Raw genomic sequence first — 21708 nt, 5'->3', positions numbered from 1 at the left:
CAGGCTGGAGATGGTGCAATTTACAATTGCCAACTGAATTTAAAGCTATGTGAAGAGAAATTACAATGGAAGTCAAAGGAACATTTGCAAATGTTTGGGTTTTTTAAACCATCTTGTACAACTGCCTGCCTGCCTGCCTGCCCGCCTGCCTGCCTCCCTCTCTCCCTCCCTCCCTCCCTTCTTTCTTCATTCCCTCCCTCCCTCCCTCACTCCCTTCTTTCTTCACTCCCTCATTCCCTCTCCCGTCCCTCCTCCTTTATTTCCTCCCTTCCTTCCTCCTTTCCTAATAAAAAACAATTAAATTTTTTTTTTCTTAATAGCAACATTTATTGAGTGCCTTACTCTGTGGTAAAGGAACTCTGGTGACGCAAATAGTTGAGCACTTGGTTCCTAACCGAAAGGTTGAAATTTGTACCCATCAGTGTCTCTGTGGGAGAAAGACCTGGCAATCTGCTTCTGTAAAGATTACAGCCAAGAAAACTCTATGAAGCAGTTCTACTCTGTCACACAGAGTTGCTATAAGTCAAAATCGACTTGATGGTACCTAACAACAACTCCATGGTAGGCCCATGACATGGATCACGATAGTCTGACCAGGGCCTGGATAAACCCAGGCCTTTTTTTTTTTTTTTTTTTGAGCTGCAGTAGTGTCTAAAGAATTTGCTTCCAAATCTTCTAATCATGTCAAGTTGTAAGGAAATAAAAATTAAAATTGGGAACGAGTTGTATACATTAACAGTAGTCAAAAAGATAGAAGAAACTCTCCTTTTCGTTGTGAATTTATAGTCTAAAATACATACAATATATATGACTCCACTTGCCTACTGCATTCTTCATCTTTTTTAATAGTTTCCTTTTTAAAAAAAAATATTTTTATTGTATTTTTGGTAAAAGTGTCCACAGCAAAACAGGGTCCCATTCAACAATTTCTACCCATAATGTTCAGTCACCTTGGTTACACTCTTCAGTGTGTGTCAACATTCTCATTATTTACATTCTAGTTGTTTCCTTTTTAAAAAATAAAAAAAAACTCGTCTTTTCTAATTGTTTATCTTTTTAATAATGAGTTGTAAACAAAATTCTAATGGATTCTTAGGAATCTTTTTGTCATAATCATAAGTAGTTTGCATTTAAGTTCAGAGTGCAAGTTTAAGGGAACAAATAACTTGCAAATGCATATTTCGCGGAGCCCTGGGGGCATAGTGGTCAAGGGCTTGGCTGTTTACTAAAAGGTCAGCAGTTTGACTCCAACAGCTGGAAATCCTATGGGGCAGTTCTATTCTGTCCTACAGGGTCACTATAAGTCAGAATTGACTTGACGGCAATGCGTTTGGTTTGAAGTGCTAAAAGAAAAAAAAAAATGTAGAATATGTCAGCTGTATGAACCCAGTAGTATTGTTATATTGAGAAATATTATCATCTTTCTAATAGCAGAAGCATTGTCATGACTACCAGCATCACATAGTTATAATTTTGCTATCTTCCCTCCAATTTATTCAACTCTGACCATTATACTCAGCTGTCAACCTTAGGCACATGATCTCTGTACTTTTACCTTTTCATTTCTAGGAAAGTAAGGTTGTAAAATAAACAGAAAACTTTCTCAGAGTCAACTAAACTGCAAATAAGAAAAGGAAGGACATTAAAAGGAAAACATTGTAAAACAAAATATAATTGAAATTTAATATAAGTGTATTTTCCTGAGTATTGCCTTTTTTGAAAATAACAAAAAAGATGTATCTGAGCTATATGTAATACAAACCCGGACTGACTTAAAATGCTTTATGAACTAGAACATCTGACTCTAATTCCTTCTTACCATGTAAACCTTAGAAACCCTGGGAGATTAAATTACCCCAGAATAACAATTTTACTGGAAGAAACTGCATTAAAGCAAGGATCCAGATGTAATCAAATTTTCCTGGTATTACTAGCTGTACTATTTAGATTGGGAAGTCAGCAAGTTCCAGGGCTTTTTTTGTTTTGCTTCTTTTCTTTTTTAATTCTAGAAATTACTTTCTGCTAGCATCAAGGTAGAAAATATGTGAAGAAAGGTGAGCTTGAAAGTATAGTTCTCTACAAAAGAAGATACTAAGCCTTTACCAATTTTGCAGCTATTGAGGACTTTTTCAAAACATTCTATTAGATTTCTATTAGCTACATAGGCAAACAGGACATGTGTTTTCTTTTGTGCTCCTGATTACAGATTGCAAAGAAGCTTGAATGATCAAGGTATTGAAGATGATGTTTCTGGAAATCTTTTACTTCTAGAAGTGTGTGCCTTAATAAATAAGTCTGAGCTAAATATTCATACGAATTACAGTCCTACTGTGAACCAACGTTATTGATCAAGCAGTCTTAGTGGTACAGAAACATGGCAGCTATTAGAGTCTATAACAATCTTTTACAGAGCATTTTACAGTGACAGGGTGAATGGAAATCATCAAACCAATTATGACTACACCTCATTCATATCCATCAGTCTTCTATAAAGATGCAATGCATATATATATAATATACATATATCTAGATATCCATATGTAAACCCTGGTGGCGTAGTGGTTAAGTGCTACGGCTGCTAACCAAAAGATCGGCAGTTCAAATCCACCAGGCGCTCCTTGGAAACTCTATGGGGCAGTTCTACTCTGTCCTATAGGGTCGCTATGAGTCAGAATCAACTCGACGGCACTGGGTTTGGTTTTTGGGCTTTTTATACCCACTGCTGTCAAGTCCATTCTGACTCATAGTGACCCTACAGGGCAGAGTAGAACTGCCCCATAAAATTTCCAAGGAGCGGCTGTTGGATTTGAATTGCTGATATTTTGATTAGCAGCCGAGCTCATAACCACTGTGCCACCAGGGCTCCATATATATATATATGTATATCCATCTTAGCTTGCATCATATATATGTTTGTGTGTGTATGAATGTATGTATGTATTGTTGGTTGCCATCTAGCCAATTCTGACTTTTGACAATTCCATGTGTGCAGAGTAGAACTGTTCCATAGGGTTTTCAAGGCTATGACTTTTCAGAAGCATGTTACCAGGCTGTCTTCTGAGGCACCTCTTGGTGGGTTCAAATCGTCAACCTTTCAGCTAGTGGTCATTTGCACCACCCATGAATTTGCCATATATATATATTTTTCCTCCATAATAGAGTACAGAAATATATATTCATTCAGTGCCTATCAACAGATGAATGGATAAACAAAAATGTGGTATATACATACAATGGAATACTACTCAGCCAGTAGGAGAAATGAAATCTTGATACATGCTGTAGTATGGATGGAACTTGAAGGCATTGTGCTGAGCAAAATAAGCCAACTACAAAAGGACAAATATTGTATGATCTCACTTATATGAAAAGACAAAAAAAACGAAACCAAACCCGCTGCCGTCGAGTCGATTCCAACTCATAGGGACCCTATAGAACAGCGTAGAGCTGCCCCATAGAGTTTCCAAGGAGTGCCTGGCGGATTTGAACTGCCGACCTCTTGATTAGCAGCTATAGTACTTAACCACTACGCCACCAGGGTTTCCATGAAAAGACAAGAAAAGTCAAATGCATAGAGACCAAAGTTTATTAGTGGTTACCAAGGGTGGGAGGGAGGTGAGAAAGAGAGGTTGACGGTGATGGAAAAATCACGTTGATCAAGGGTAGAATTGCACAGCAGATTGTCATAATTTTTGTCCATAAATTGTATACCTGCAAAAAGTTGAATTGGCAAAAGTTGTGTGATAGATGTATTTACAATGACCAAGAAAAATTAATAAATAAAATAAAAGAATAGCTGCTGATGCTGCTTATGTACAACGAAACATCTCATGGGATTTGGTTCCTTGGTTTGGAAGTTTAGGGTCATAGTTTCATGGCACATCCCCGTTAACTGTGCTAATAACGCATCTAGTGCTTCTGTTCTACCTTCTCGTTCATTACGTAGTGCCTGGGGTCTTAAAAGCTTGCAAGCGGCCATCCAAGGCACAATGATTAGTCTCTATTCACCTGGATCGATGGAGTACAAAGAAGAGTCAGGAATAGGAGGAATATATGGGATATGTGGCTTATTGCCTCCATGAACAACTGCCTCCTTTGCCATGAGACCAGAAGAACGGGATGGTGTCTGGCTATCATTACTAAACATTTCGATCAAAGATTCCATAGAAGAATCCTAATCAAAAGGGGAAAAATGTACAACAGAATTTCAAATCCTCATGGACTCAGGCTTTCTGGAGCCGTGGAGGATGGATAAACCCCTGAAACTATTGCCCTGAGATAAATCTTTAAACCTTAAACTAAAAATATATACGCTGAAGTCTTGAAATCAGACAATAGTTCAGCTTAACTGGTAAAAAAAGGTCTGCCTTGAGCATTATGCTCTTTTAAGAGCTATCTATATGGTATCAGATAGACAATAGCAGCTTGGAAGATTAGATTGGAACCTCAGGGGGCAGTGAGTTTATGTTAATGAGGGAGGAATAACTCAGAAAAGGAGGGCGAGAATGGTTGCACAACTCAGAGAATGGAATCAATGTCACTAAATTGTACAAGTAGTAACAGTTGAATTGATGTATGTTTTGCTATGTATATTCGCAACAACAACAAAATAAAGTTTAGAAAAAAATAAAAAAGACAAAGGAATACCAAGAGATTGATAGATGAACCTGTGATGTTCACATGGATTAATTTTGTCCATGCATACCGCTTCTATTTCCTTAAGTGTTGGATTTCAAATTGCTCTCCATGGAAGCCCAACGCTTCTCGGAAATTTCTGTCTTTCTGCAGGGCAGGGGCAAGCTTTGGTGCTGTGTCCTTCCTCTTTCACCTTAACCTTATCCTCAGAAAGTGACTACATCTAAAGCGTTTTGAAAACCACTGGGCTGTGAAGTACTCTTTCTGTAAAGACATGTAACCATTGAAACCCTGAAAGCAGACACAGTTTTGTGTACTTCTAAGCAATTTTGAGGTCCTTGTCAAAGGGCTGGCCTCAAAGAGTTTCCCCAATAGTATATTTAACCTCCCATTGTTTACACTGAAAATAACTTGGGCAACATAAAAAACTTGAGTTTCTAATTTTGGAAAATTGGCAGCTATTCTGAAACATACACACCTATTTTTCTGTGTTTGGAAAATGATAATAAAATACACTTACAGGAGAAGAGTTTCTTATTGACGAGTAAAAAGGGAGAAGGGAGAAGGCATTGGCTCTACGATATTTTCTCTTTGCTTCTTTGTATGGTTTTTTTTTTTTATTAAATTTTTTATTAAATGCACTATTTTTTAAACTTGCCTCAGTCTTTCATTAATAACTGTTATTCCAAGCCACAGTAAATGCATTGAACAGGCAGATAATTAATTCCACTAATAATCAAAACAGGCCTTGTAGGGATTCATTTGTACTCAAACACAGATTTGCATTATTAATGTCTTTGGCAGTCCACTATATGTTGCAAAATACACCATATAAAAATCTCAATAAAGCCAGGTCTGCAGTCTCTTTTGGGTAGAAGTTTAATATATATTTAATTCATATATCTATCTTGAAAAATGATTACCATTAGTTTCAAAGGATAGTTTTTAATGTCCATAAAAACTAAATAGCCCCTGGGGTCACATTTTATCTCTGTAAGCAACTTTTAAAAATCATTAGTGCCAAAGTTCTCAAAGCCAACAGCTTGCCCCCTGGGTGTTTATGAAAACTATTTTCAGTAAAATGATAACATTAGTATGCCGCAAGGCTTTCATATCTAGGCACTGAAATAAACTTTATTCATCCAAAAAGAGAAAAGAATTCCTATCTCAGATGTCAAGACATATGTTTCAAAGTATTATTTTTTTTTAATTTGATAAAAAATAAGATAGCATCAATTATTGAATGGTCCTCAAAGGTGCCCTAGATAATTCAATGAATTATTTTGATCCAAATTTCTTTGATTAAAAATAAAGATTTGGGAAAACACTTATGTGATTTCCATAATTAAAAAAAATTAATAAACATATCTTTGCTGTATACAAACATTCTTATTTCATAAATATGAGCTTATGATAGGGTGGGCAATTACTCACAGGTCGAGGGGAAGATTGGTACTGGTTTGGAAGAACTTTCTATGCCTAGCTTGAGTGACATACTGAGAAACTGGCTTGCACTCCTTCGTACACTCTTGATAGAATCTGGACAAAGAGTAACTTATCTGTACCTGGGCCACACAGACTGAATTCCTATTTACTATTGATGCCTAAGAAATCCTTTACTGAGTACATTTAATAGACATGTTTTTTTCAATGAAATTTGATTAATTTCACTTAACTTTCTGGGAATCAAACCAAAACCAAACCAAACTTGTTGCTGTAGAGTTGATAGCGGCCCTATAGGACAGAGTACTGCCCCACAGGGTTTCCGAGGACTGGATGGTGGATTGGAACTGCTGGCCTTTCGGTTAACAGCCCAGCTCTTAACCATTGCACCACCACAGTTCTTTTTGGGAATACCAAAAACAAAAAAACGGAGCCATGGTGGTGCAGTGGTTACATGGCCAGCTATGGCTGCTAATCGAAAAATGGTGGGCAATTCTTTTTTAAATAAGTGGCATGGACAATGTTACATTGCTTTTTATCATATCTTTCATGAATCCCACTTTTCCTAAGACTTTATCTCTTTATGTTTTCATTATAAAGTCATTATATTTTCTCTGCCTGTAAGGATGATCAGAAAACTCCCATAAAATTTACTACTGGGTTCAATAACATAGACACTTGGTTTCTATTTGCCTTTTACCTTACATCGTTAGGCACCCTGGAGTTTGCAAAGCCTTTTCAGGTCAATATCTCATTACACTTTTAGACCATCATGTGAAGTGGTCAAGGCATGGTACTACTGATTCAGCTTTTTAAGGTACACAACCTTGTATAGATTCCAAAACTGTTCACCACTGCAAAATGGTAAAGATGTGGGTAATTCAGGACTCAAGATTTGCCTGAATTTTCTACAAGATTATGACTGGATTCTCCTGTCTGTATATGTCCTTTGTAATCTACATGAAGGAAGCATTTTTACTTCAGTTACTGCTCTAAATTTCTCCTTTGCCCTATTAGTACAGATCAGCGAGAGAGTGCAATTTATTTCATGTATACACTCCTGGAAAACATTTGTATCTTCTAAAAGCTTCTCTTTTTCCATTTGATAATGAGTGTTCCAGAACTAAGTACATTGCTAAGAGTTGCCAGGGAAATTCACAAAAAACCTGAGAGAACCAGGGCTCTCATTTAAAATGCTCTCCTGCCAAGATAAAACTGTCTGCACTTACAGTGTTTGTGCTTACTACTTGAGAGAAGGAGAGATGATTTCTAATGTCATCAAAATACACACACACACACACACACACACACACACTTCCTCTCATACACAATAATACTCAGGAAGTAATTTCTTTCACATAGTTAGGAGCATTCTGTATAGTCTCCTCCACTTGCTGGCCACACAAATGATTAGGATGTCTACAAAGAACTTTCTTCTTTGCAAAGATGCTCACATATGCATTAAGACAGACAATAAGGAAAGCCTATTTGACTAAATCAAGGTAACCTAATAAGAGTTGATAGAACAAAGACACAGAACGGAGTTTGTATCTGACTTGAGATAGGGTCAATTCCCCAAGATCACAAGATAGCTCTGTTACCCAGAGTTTTATCAAAGATGTTGAATAAAGGAATATTAATTTAATAAACTTCCGTTGTATCAATATTTATACACACACACACTCACATGACACTCTTACACTAGGACTTTATGAACGGTAAAGGTTTGAGAATCACTTGTTTAAAGAATAATGCAAGATAAATATGATAGCAATACTCCTAACCCAATGCATATGGATATATTACTGGCAAAAAGCAACCAAGTACGGTGCAGAGTCATCTACTCTGAAATTCTTGCTGAGGGCCATAAAATTTGATGATTAAAGGTGAAAATACAGATATGGCATTTTAAATTGCAGGCTCAAGTGTCACACTTTGCCATTTAGCTATTAATCAAAAAATCAAATTAAAAAAATAAGTTTTTTTCTCTCGATTGCTACTATTCAATTTGGATTTCCTTTGTTATAACCAAAATGAAAATTTTAAAGTGATGTTCCTTTAAGTTTCAAAAATCTGATTGCAGATATAATTTAGTCACTAATTTCATCCATGTATCTCTCAATTTTAATAAAACAGTGCAAAGCGGTATCTTTAAAATTAATTTTTGATGCATTTTAGGAATAAGAAATACTTTCTCCTAATCATATATTTCCCTTTTCCTAATTTTTTTCTTTCATCTATTTATTTTTCTACATCTACATTTATATCAGCTCAAAACATCTTTGAAACTAACCTTTTATTCAAAACTGAGCTCTATTGATTAAAAAAAAATTTTTTCATATTTTTTATTAATCCTCTTTAGATTAGACACAATATTATATTTTGATAAGACAGTTGGATTATTCTAACTGGTGATCTCATCACAGGCATGCTTTCAGTTATTGCCTATATACTGGTCACCTATATCCTGATCACTCCCAAATTCTCACCTCCAGCCTCAGCCTGCCCTCTGAGGCCCATACCTAGATTTCCTATTATTTAGTTATCCCAAATTTAACTCTTTGAAATTAAACTGTTTTCTCTTTCCTCCAGATTGTACTTGGCAAAAAAAAAAAAAAAAAAAAAAATTTTTTTTAACAACATTTGTTCTATCTCTAACGTTTCCTGTCCTGGTTAATATATGATGTCATTCACGTCTAACTTGCTTTTGTTTTTTTTTTCCTTCTCTTCCACCTGTACTTCCCTAAGTCATTCCCCAGTCTTCTCAGCTCCATCTTGGAAATCACCCTCATAGTTAACCATCTGAGTAACCTCACTGGAAATGCATAACTTCAGAACCTTGTAATCTCTCATTTGGACTATCGTGATAACCCCCTGGCCAGTGCTTTCTCCTCCAAATCATTGCCCACATATCTCCTCGAGTTTATCTTCTAAATCACTTATGTTGATCCATCCTTAAAAACCTTTGAAATTTCTCTTTGCCTGGAGTGCAAAGCCCAAAAGTCCCACCATCCAAGGCTCTGCCCAGTGTGAGAACAATCTTGCTAGTTCCATTTTCTATCACTTCTCTCATGCACTCTATACTCTAGAGTCATACCTTAAACTGCAAGAAATCTTGCCAGTGTCAGAAAATTCTGAGCTACCTTTCTCCTTTCTATAAAGTCTCTCATAATTATTGCAGGGTTATTGTATCATCTTCTGAAGTTTTTTTTTAATTTAGTTGTTTATCTTATTTCCCAAATTTTAATATATATAATGTCAAATAGCTAATTTTCCTTAAAAGTTTTTAATGCTTCTTTTTAACTTTTTTATGTAAAATCAAGAGTGTTATGTAAATAAAGCAACATCAGACAAATCTTTCATCAAAAGTAAGCAGAAAAAAGGTATTTTCGTTTTTACAACCTTACTAACCCAATATAAACTCCAGGTTAACAGAAATATTTTTCTCCCTAATTCACTAACCTATCCTCCAGACACCTTGATATATATATATATAAAAAAAAAAAGCAGGGTATATTTATCAGAAATTGTTTTATCTCTTTTTCTGTACGCAATTATCTTTCTTTAGGGGAAAAAAAGGCAAAACGAAGAGTAAAAAGTATCCTAGGAGAAAACAAAGACTTCAATTGTATACAAATTAGTTCTTTAGTTCTCAGGTTGCTAGAAATTAAAAGACCTTGAACAAAATATGCTACTGAAGATGGATGGGGGAGGTGGGGAGGGGGGAAAAGCTAAAAAGAGTGCCAAGACAATGAGATTCCAACAAATAGAATTTTGTCCCAAAGTAAGCACATGAACATGATATTTATAGTAGAAACTATTAGCTATATAGTAGAATATTAGAGCTGGGATCAAAATTCAGAACAAATATATTTAATGATAAACTTTAAGAAGCACAATGGATATGAATTAATAGGTTGTTTTGTTTTGTTTTTGGGTTTAAGTATTTAAAACAAAAACCAAACCCACTGCCAAATCATAGTGACCCTATAGGACAACGTAGAACTGCCCCATAGGGTTTCCATGGGGTAACTGGTGGATTTGAGCTGCTGAACTTTGGGTTGGCAGCCAAGTTCCTAACCACTACACCACCAGGGCTCCATTGGCTACTACATAGAATCTTATTAACAGGGTGAATAGTTACTGGTTGTCTAAGATATGATGTTGGGCAAGGCAGAAGATGCATTAATTTTATTTGCGATTCAATCAAATATTGATATATATATATATATAAAGGGTCTTTATAAAGGGATTTAATTCATTTCTGATAATTAATTTTACTTCAGTAATAAGGGTGTACATTTATTTTATTCTGTGTACTTTGTTGTTGTTAGGTGTCATCGAGTTGGTTCAAACTCACAGCGACCCTACGCAACAGAACTAATCCTTGCCCCATCCCGCACCATCCTCACAATTGTTATGCTTGAGCCCATTGTTGCAGTCACTGTGTCAATCCGTCTCATTGAGGGCATTCCTCTTAAACGCTAACCCTCTACTTTACTGGGGGTAATTTCCTTCTCCAGGGACTGATACCTTCTGATAACACGTCCAAAGTACGTGAGACAAAGTTTCCCCATCCTTGCCTCTAAGGAGCATCCTGGCTATGTGTATGTGTGTGTTTTCTAAGTAATACATATATATATTTTTATAAATATATGTAAGTGTTTAAATAGTAGCTTTAATCGTCATTTTAAGTATACGATAGGGGAAATACATGCTTTAATTAAATATACATCATACCAGTGATGCTGGCAAGGTTGAAAGTTACCTCTAATGTTGATAGCAATAAAAACTATTACACACACACACACACACACACACACACACACATATATATATATATATAATAGATTGGAAACCCTGGTGGCATAGTGCTATGGCTGCTAGCCAAAAAGGTCAGCAGTTCGAATCCACCAGACGCTCCTTGGAAACTCTATGGTGCAGTTCTGCTCTGCCCTATAGGGTCGCTATGAGTCAGAACTGACTTGATGGCAACAGTTGTAACAGATATTTGATACATAAAGAACCAAAAACCAAACCCACTGCCGTCATAGCAACCCTGTAGGACAGATTAAAACTGCCCCATAGGGTTTCCAAGGAGCAGCTGGTGAATTTGAACTGCCAACCTTCTGGTTAGCAGCCTGAGCTCTTAACCACTGTGCCACCAGGGCTCCAATACATAAAAGGGTTTTACAAAGGGATTTAATTCATTTCTGGTAATTAACAATTCTATTCTGGTAATAAGGCTACACATTAACTTTATTCTATGTGTAATAACATTGTATGCTATTGGTCAATGTTAACATAAACCTACAGGTGTTAATACAAGCAGCCCTAGTGGCACAACGGTTAAGTGCTCAGCTGCTAACCAACAGGCTGGTGGTTGTGACCCACCCAGCGGTACCATGGGAGAAAGACCTGACAATCTGCTCTTGTAAAGATTACAGCCTAGGAAACCCTACGGGGCAATTCTACTCTGTCACATGGGGTCGCTATAAGTTGGAATCAACTCGAGGGCACCCAACAACAGGTGTTCATACTATCTTTACTGTAACATTTTAGTAAAAATCAGATGACAATAATACCTGCCCCTTTAAAAGATAAATTAAGACAAACAAACTGACTTTCTTTTCATTTCTGTGGGTATGAGCTTTCCAAGAGTAAAGATTAAGCCACAAATTATGTTAAAACCGTGGTTTCATTTAGTGTCCCAAGTGGCCATGTATGCATATGTCAACAAAACTCAGACCAAGGGCTTTAAAAGTACCCACTTTGATCTTATTTATCATAAAAGTCAATTACCCACATCCCTCTAAGTACGGTCTTAGAAGTTTTCAGTACTGGCTTAAGAAAATTAAGCTCTACTGGAAAGCAGAGATTTAAAAAATACAATTAAAATTTTACAAAAACCTTGGCATGGAGAAAATGGTCTATTTTCCTCTTTTCACATTTTTTCAGCAGATAAAACACCTTGGCTAGTACGTTATTTCAACATTGATGTTGGGAGGTACTCACAGATTGTTTTAAAATGAGAGGTGTGGTGAAGCAGTTCAATGAGCAGAATGAAGAACGTATCCCTTCCTAATGTCACTCTACACAATGGATTTACTCATAACTACTTTTGATGAACATTATGTTCAATCACATACTAAACATAAGTCCAGCTAGATTGTATATCTTACAATTGAGATCTTAATTCCTGCACATCGGACTAAAACTTTATAGGCTATTATTGAATTTAAACTGGGTATAAAAGTTACCCATCCGTTTTGATATTCCAAGTATATTAATTATAAAATAGTCAAACCAAGGTAATTAGAAAAGCCATCAGTATGATGAGGTCTGAATCACTAAGTGCGGATCTTTTCATATTAATGTGAAATTAAATTTTAAAGGGAACATGCATGAGACAACACAAAATGATCTAAAAATAAATAATCTAGTAGTGAATTTAAAATACATTGTTTAAGCCTTAATGTGTGGCGGTGTTGTGTGTATATATATGTAATATACTATGATCTTTGTTAATGTTCCTTTCCTTCTTTATACTGCTACTTCTGTTACTTACAACTTAGTCATGTAAAGTGTCCTGGTTTGCCACATATGTAAATTACTATGTGTTAGACTTACAGCAAGAAGATAAACGTCACTGTTCATATCTTTCCTCATACATCGGATACAATGTTTATAACTTTATTACCATTTATGATGAGAATCTAATTCGCAATTCAAGAAGATGTTAATTTTTTAGGAGTTCCCTACTACGTCTCAAAAACGTACACATAAAAACCCATTCATGTTCTTGAACAGTACATGTATTTGGAGAGTAGTGGTTTTATCTCTCAAAATATTGAGCCATACTTCCACACTTTATGATGAATTTTTGTAGAAACAGTATAACTAAGCTTCCCTTTTCCTTACATTTTTGTCATCTATGAGTCTTCTACTTGGTCTGCACAATTTCCCTGTATGACCTCATCCACGTGTATGATTTCATCTACTGACTCTATGGCAAGAACCTCTAAATCTAAACCTGTAATTCAGACCTCTTCTCTAAGTCCACATTTTCAAATACCTACAGGAAATAAGTACCTACATGCTCAACTCAGTATTTCCGAAATTGTGTAGTTTATCTTCTCATGCTCTCAACTCTTCAGTCATAATAAGCTGTGCCTCCTGCATTCTTGATCTTGATTAATGATGCCATCTTCTATCCAGTCTCCTAAGTTAGAGACCTGTGTCATATTCAATGACCCTTTCTTTATCATCTTATATCTGCAACTCAGCACAGTCTTATAAATTCTACTTTTATTTATGAAAGAATACTTTAAACAATGTTCTGTTGAATGCCTACTATTTACTAAGCAAGGTGCCAGGGTTATAGCAGCAGATAAAACAGACAAGGTTTCTGCCTTCAGGGGACGTACATCCTAAGGGTATGTGGGGAAAACGGGCAGGAAGAAAAGGAAACATATAAAATATAAAAATAATTCCAGAGAGTGATGACCATAAATAGTGAAATAAAATAGAGTAATACAAAAGAATGATTGAGAGACGAATATCCAAGAGGGAAGGCCTTCCTGAGAAAAACACATAAGACAAAAATTGAGTAAGAAAAAAGGGCAATCACGAGAAGACACAGGGAGTGAGACAGATGAGTATATTAACATAATGCTGCACACGTGGGAGATGGCAAGAAACGGAGATGTGCAGAAGGAGGGGATGACCAAACAATATACAAAGTCAACAGTAATAGGACCCAAAACAATATCATCACAGGCTGGTATTTTACAACATGGATTTAACAGGGATAAATGTAAAGACTTACACTAAGTCTAAAATATTAACTATATACTCAAAGTGAGGAAGAAATGTTTTAATCAGTTGCTCAATAAATATTTTAATAACTTTTATGTAATCATTCCTCTACCTGTTTTTCAGGGGTGCTAGAACCCTGGTGGCACAGTAGTTAAGAGCTTGGTTGCTAACCAAAAGGTCGACAGTTTGAATCCCCCAGCCACTCCTTGGAAATCCTATGGGGCAGTTCTACTCTGTCGTATGGGGTTGCTATGAGTCAAAATCAACTCAACGGAAGTGAGTTTGTTTGTTTGTTTGTTTTAATGTTAAGATAGACACATTGGGTCCCAACATTAACACCTCTGAAAAAAAAACTACAAGTATAATTAAATAAAACTGTTATTAAAATATTTATTGAGTACATAATAGGTGCAACACACTTCAACTGTAGTGAGTGATAGACAGAATGTCTGCTTCCAGTGAGCTTACACGGTAGAAGGCAAACAGACTATTATGCAATTCACTATTTAACTATAACTGATTTAAGTATAACAAAATAGAGCAATCGATGCTATGAACTCATAACGGGGGACCTGGCGGCAGTTCAAATCCACCAGGAGCTCCTTGGAAACCCTTCATGGCAATTCTCCTCTGTCCTGTAGGGTCACTATAAGTCAGAATCAACTCGACGGCAATGGGTTTGGTTTGGTTTGGATGTATAGATGAATTAGACAAAAATTATAATGTCACTTTAGACTGTATCCATAAACTATACAGTTCCTGGAATAAAAATATTTATTGAACATTTACTATATGCAAGACACTGTGCTAATGGACTGTCATGTTATCCTAATCTGCATAAAGCACCCATGAATTAGATACCATTAAACTCTCATTTTAAAGATTAAAAACACTGAGGCTCGAAGGGCTGCTTAAGTAACTCCTCCAACATCACGCACCTCTAAGAACTGAGATCTAAACTCGGGAACTCAAACTCCAGAGTTGCAGGCTTAACCACTGCGCTATACTGAGCAAGTCAAAACCTTCTTGGGTGTCACACTATAAGAGAGACAGTAAATTTTTCCAGGTAAGAAAAATCAGGTTGCTGGATGATCTCAAAACCTTATAATGCAGTTGAAAGAACTGAATGTGTTTTAATGACAGAAGAGATGGAGTGATATTCTTTCAACATTTATTTATCCAGTGTCTCCTGTATATTTTGTACTGTTCCAGAGAAGTAAACAAATATGGACAAAAGCTCTGCTCTTTGGGGCTTATATTCTAATGAGGAAGGCAAACAAAAAACAATATATAGGATAGCGGCTAATACTAAAAGGAAAAAAAAATACTAAAGCATAGAAGGGGATATGAAATGTTGGAGGAAGGGGATGGAATGATAGATGGCGTGGCCAGGGAAGACCTCACCGAAGAGGTGAATTTGAATAAAAATCTGCAGGAAGTAAATGAGCTAGTTATGTACACACTGTTGAGAAAAAGCATTCTAGGCAGAAAGAACTTCAAGTTCACGGGACCTGGGACAAGACTGTGCCTGCTGTATCAAGAAACAGAAAGCCAGTGTGGCAGGAGAGCATAGGAGAGGAGGTGAGAGACACATCATGGAGCCAGCTGATGATACAGAGCCTTTTAGGACCTAGCAAGGACCTTGGCTTTTACGCTTAGTGGGATGAAAACCACCGGAAGGTTTTTGGCAAGGAGTGACATAAATTGACATGTTTTTTACAGTCTTATTCTGGCTGCATATAAAGAATAGACTAAATAAGGAACAGGGGCAAGAGAAGGAGGACTTACCAAGAGACTACAGTAAAAACTCAGGTGAGAGATGGTGGTGGCTGGAAAATGAAAAGTCAGTGGAAGTGCTGGGAGGTGACTGATTCTGAATACATTCTAGGGTAGTGCCAAAAGGATTTCCTGACAGATTGGATGTGGGATGTGAGAGGAAGGGAGGGGTCAGGATGACACCAAGTTTCTTGGCCAAACTGCAAGAATGTAGTTGCCACGTGCTAGCTGGTTTGGAGGCGATATCCTGAGATCCGTTTTGGACACGTTAAGTTTACTGAACCTAATTTACACCCAAAAGGACATACTGAGGAAGGAGTCAGCTATACGGATCTGGAGTCCAGGAAGGAGTCCCAGCTGGAGATACAAATCTGTGAATCGTCACATTATGTCGTTGTTTAGTTGCCACTGAGTTGGCTCCCACTCATGGCCACCTACCTTATATACAACACAACAAAATGTTGCCCAGTCCTGCACCATCTTTTGGCATGTTGATTGGTGGCATGTTTGAGTCCATTGTCGTGGCCACTGTGTACTGCCTTCCATCCTAGGGGGTTCATCTTCCAGCACTACACTGGACAGTATTCTGTTGTGACCCATAGGGTTTTCCTTAGTTAATTTTCAGAAGTAGATGACCAGGCCTTTCTTACTAGTCTATCTTAGTCTGTAAGCTCTGCTGAAACCTTTTCTATATGGGAGAAGCTGCTGGTATTTGAAATACTGGTGGCATAGCTTCCAGCAGCATAGCAACATGCAAGCCACCACAGAATGACAAACCGATGGATGGTGGCATCAAATAATCGATGGTATTTAAAGCTGTGGGATTATAGTAAAAAGAGAAGAAATCCAAGGGATGGACCAAGGACTGGACCATTCTAGCATTTACAGTTAGAGGACAAGGAACTAGCCAAAGACACTGAGAGGGAGCTCCAAGAAATTAGGAGAAAAATGAGCGTGTTGTCCTAGAAATCAATTGCAGCACATTTCTCAAGAAGGACAGAATGATAAACTGTGCCAAATACTCCCTATACCTCAAGTAAGATGAGGACTGAGAAATGATCATTGGATTTAGAAATGGGGAAGTCATCAGCGACCTTGAGGAGAATAACTTTGGAGGAAGGTTGGGTGCAGAAACATGACTGGGTTTGAGACAGAATAGGAGAGAAGTAGGTGACAGCCAGTTGAGACAACTCTTTCAAGGACTTCTGCTGTAAAAGGAAGGCAAAACATGGGAGCTGGAGGGAAGACAGAGTTTCCCCCCACCCTTTTTTTTTTTTTTTTTCTGGAGAAGTGAGAGAAGTAGCATTTATGTGTTCTGATCAGTGGAAGAATCAGTGTAATGGGAAAAAGTGATGTTTGAGGGGAAAAACCAGGGAGCATTGCTGGAACCGAATTCTTGAGTGGGTGAGATGTGACATGCAGGTAGAGGGTCGCTCTGCTAGGAGCATGAAGAGTTTGTCTGTAATAACAGAAGAGAAGGTAAAATATATAAGACAGAAGAATTTGTTAACATATATGAGGGCGTGTCAAATGAAAGCGAGGATACGCATTTCATATCACAAAATAGCACAGAACTCTGACAAAAGGATAACGTTTACAGGACAATAGAATTGGGCTCAGAGAAATTAAGAACTTTTAATAAAGGGTGTATGAAAGTAGCATGGTTCTCACTGAAAAGTAATGAGCTCTCTTTTTGGGGGAATTGGAGAAGAAAGCCCAATTCTATTGACTCTTAACTCTGCATTGTGTACTGGGTTAGATGTTATGCATACATGATCTTGCTTCGTCCTCATAAAAATTAGGAGGTAAGGATGATACCCAAATTGCTGAGGAGGAAACATACTCATATGAGTTGAGTAATATTTTCCAGTGTTACCCAACAGGGAGCACATCTGCAGAGGAGTGGAGACGATGTCTAAGACCTTTCCTCTATATCACAGTCTTTAATACAAAGGAGTGGCTACACTTTAAAGGGTAAGGATGCAGTAGAGTTAGCTCATTTTAAGGGAGAGTGTGAGGCCATTAAGTAAAACTTTCAATCTCTTGAAATTCTATGCTCCTCTTTTCAAGTGAGCAAAAGTCAATCTGGGTCTCCTGCCCTATTCCAAGCTCCGGAATGACCCCTCAGTTTGATGAGTTGTAAGTTACTGGTTGCAACTACACCTCCAAACTCTAGGAAACCATTCTCTCTGTTTCTCCTTTTCTCTTTTATTCATGTTCTCCTTCCTCTAGTTGCACCACTTGCTACCCTCAGACCCCATAAACAACCCTCTTTTCTCCACTGCCCACTTCCAAGAGATGAAATACTCCTTGAAGAATGAACTGGGCTCTCTTGATAGTTTTATCCCTCCAAAGAATAGGGTCTTCACACCAAACCCGTCGCCATGAGGCTGAGTCTGACTCATGGTGACACCATCTGTATCGAAATAGAACTGTGCTCCGTAGGGTTTTCAGCTGCTTATTTTTCAGAAGTAGATCATCAGACCTTTCTACCGAGGGGCCTCTGTGTGGACTCAACCTCTAAACTTTTGGTTAGCTGCTGAGAGTTAACCATTTCACCAGCCATGGACTCTGAGCCTGTACACAGTAAGCACTTAATATTTATTAAATTGAAGATTACAAGCAGGTAGCTCTTCTCCATCAGGCTTCAGGGCTGCAATGCCAGCCTTTGTCTATCGGGGACTAGCAGCAGCTCACCAGGGAGCTACCCTGATCAGCGTTACTCAGTCCAACACTGCTGGGAACTCTTTTGTGTTGTCATTGTTAGGTGCTGTTGAGTTGGTTCAGACTCAGCAACCCTACAAGACAGAGTAGAACTGTCCCATACAATTTCCAAAGAGCAGCTGGTGGATTGGAACTGCCGACCTTTTGGTTAGCAGCTGAGATCTTAACCACTGCGCCACCAGGGCTCTGTTATAGGTGCCTGGAATAGGAGGAAGGAAACCGCTATTCAAAGCAGATCTTACCCACTCAGAGTACCACACACATATAAATTAACTTGGTTAGACAATTAGGATGCAAAAGGCAAAACAGAAAAAATGACTAGCTACATAGTTTTAATATCCAATGTTATTTATCTGAATATATAACAGTATCATAGAACTGAGAAATTTTTCAAATTAAAAAATTCTGTTTTCTTATTTGCACTCCTAAAAAACTGACTATAACGAATGCTAAATATTAAAATTCTTTAGGCATGCCTAATCCCTAAGAATATCTACTTTTAGGTGTATCTTCAGATTTTCCTTGGAAAAAATACAAAGTTGTTCTCCAATCTTTGAAAGTTGCTAACTGCCCCAAACTGTAGCTTCAAGTACAAACATTCAGTGATTGCGGATGGGTTGTTTTTATTCAAAAATAGCCTTTTAAAATGAAATGAAGTGAAGTGAAAAATCACGGCACTGCACAGGATATGCCTCCATGAATTCAGCATTATCTTTACTTCAAAACTTCCCTTTGATGGGATTTGTTTTGTTTGTTTTAACTCAGGCCCAGTGCAGGAGGCTGGATTGGCTGATAAGCAGTTTTTTCATTTCAGTCAAAATCAGAAAGATGATTAGTGAGTTTTCATTTCCAGAAGCTTAAATTATGCAAATGCATGATAACTTTCTTTCCCTCTCCTTTGCCTTGTCTGGGCCCTTGTAAAGGAAATGATAGGCCTGTGGTCCTGTAGCTACATCACTAATGGAGTATGTGTAAGAACGTTCCATTTCTCCTCAGCCGCTCATCCCAGAGTTGCAGTGAAATGCTGACTGACCCCTTCACAGTCTTTTTGTCCTTGTGTGGCTGAGTGGACAAAGGGGCACAGTTGTATCTGTTACATTAATAGGGTTACATTAATCTTTGTAAAGCACTTTGAAGAATGTAGAATAAAATGCTGTATACATAGAGTGTATAACGAAAAACAAATATGCCCATCTTCAATTCTATAGAAGGCTAATTTAAACATAATGACCTCATTCTAAGATGTGTACCTCTTGGGATTGCTTACTGAAAGCCGCATTTTTCTGACTGGGCTCATTCACTCCTGCTTCAACTTCTTTATACCTGTTGCCGTCGAGTCGATTCTGACTCATAGCGACACTACAGGACAGAATAGAAGTGCCCCGTCGGGTTTTCAAGGAGCGCCTGGTGGATTTGAACTGCCAACCTTTTGGTTAGCAGCCATAGCTCTTAACCACTGCTTTATAAGTGGTTCATAAGCTGTGAGCTTTCAGGATGCTTCGCCCCAGGCATTCTTCATTTGAAATGATTTTCATTTTTTGCTTTATAAATGTCATATAACTCTAGTTTAGGGACGCTGGTTCCATTTTTAAACTAAACATATCTTTGCAGGAACCAAATATAAATAATGTGTTTACTTGTTTTAGGATCCAGAGGCTTATCTCCCCTCTCAATTTCCCAGGAATGACAGGCAGCTCAGCTGAAACTGAACACTGACAGACTCATGCCAACAAGATAAAAAAATAATCTCTGGGCAATTGTTTCTTGTTTTCATGTTTCAAGTTGTTTATGAGAAATCATGCAAAAATTGGGGATTTTTAAAAGGAAATAAACCTTAATTCAGTGGTTAGGGGTAGTTAAGGACACATTCATAATTCAGCCTGTGTTGCCTTATGTACCCCTTCCTACATTTATGTATTCTTACTGATACATGTATTATTTATAACATAGCAAGTATCGTCTTATCCTTTCAAGGGTAAAACCACATATTCTTCCATGCTAAAATAGAGGAAAAAGAAGTGTCTTATTTAAATAACTTTCTTATTCCTATTGCTTTAAAAGAATTTTCTCGCCTACTATAGAAATGTATAAAGCAGGTAATATCTGTGCTTTCATCTAATTGAGGTGGGTAAGACATATGAAGGTTATCTTATTTCTCATCCTAATTATTTTTTTCAAAGGATTAGCAAAGCTTTCATTTTTTAAGTTAAAATGTTGCATATGCCTGGGTGATAAAAGATCTGGCTAATACAGGGTGAATCAAAAGTCTGGATGGCAAACTCAGCAGCCTCTAGGGGCCAGGCAAGTTATATAAATGAGTGAAGACTTCTGGCTCTATAGGACAATAGGAAGTTGTAAGGAAAGTAGTAAATTCAATGGTACGGGCCCCTTTCAAAAGCCTTCAAATGGAAAGATTTCATAGCAATATCCAGGCCAAATAAAACATTTCTGCAGAGGCTACCCATTTGCCACCCCTGCTATATATTCTTTTGAGATTTATATACATATATAATATACACTATATATAGTACACACACATACACACTATATAAACCAGTATATATACGTATAGTTACATAGTACACATACACTATACATATAATTTTTTTACTGTACTGAAAATAAGTCAATGGATTTTTATTTTAATTTTTTTAGAATACTGGAGCAGTGCTTTTCCAGACTTGTTGAAGCAAGTCATTTGTTACAGTGCGATGGTATATTGAATTATTCCTAGAAATACTTTTAGGATCGAATGAGTGTGAGTCATCTTTGACTTGGATCATGTAGCCGTAAATACAGCCCAGCCCCAGGTTTCTCGCCTGTGCTTCATGAAGAGGGACTCCTGAGTGACTGGACACAAAGGTACCTGCTTCATTTACTTCACACCTGAGGTCATCCGGGGAGAGGAGCTATGCACAAGGGCCCTGATATTAACAAGGGTTTCCTGACAGAGCTGTGGGCTCTTTCGTCCTCCTGAGTGGGGAGCTCAGGTAGGGGATGAAGGATGCCAGGCAGCCCTGATGTTTGTCCCCTCAGCCTTGCACAGGGGTGAAGCAAGCTGTGAGTGCACTCGCCTTCATGCTAAGAGACATAGTTTTTAATGAGTTTTTAAGAACCTACCTTTAAGGACCTTAAGAAGACACCATAATTAATAAATCACTGCCACATTTTCTACAGTGCTTTCATATTTCAGAGGAAAGCAACAGGTAAACAAAGAAACAAAAGACAAAAAATAATATAGGTTAATATTAGCTTGATTTTAGAACAGGAGATATACCTTTAAAGGTTTTTCAGCCCTTCATGACTAATGAA

General features: G+C 37.4%; 1 protein-coding gene across 1 annotated transcript in view; it reads right to left on the bottom strand.

Moving 5' to 3' along the window:
- Nucleotides 1–21708, bottom strand: part of LOC135227198 (nucleolar protein 4) — a 95469-nt gene that overhangs the window by 30647 nt on the left and 43114 nt on the right. The window lies entirely within an intron of this gene.

This window comes from Loxodonta africana, chromosome 11 (genome assembly GCF_030014295.1).
Source record: "Loxodonta africana isolate mLoxAfr1 chromosome 11, mLoxAfr1.hap2, whole genome shotgun sequence".
NCBI classification, from domain to species: domain Eukaryota; kingdom Metazoa; phylum Chordata; class Mammalia; order Proboscidea; family Elephantidae; genus Loxodonta; species Loxodonta africana.
The sequence above is the reverse complement of the archived record's forward strand: the minus strand, read 5'-3'. Positions and strand labels throughout refer to the sequence as shown.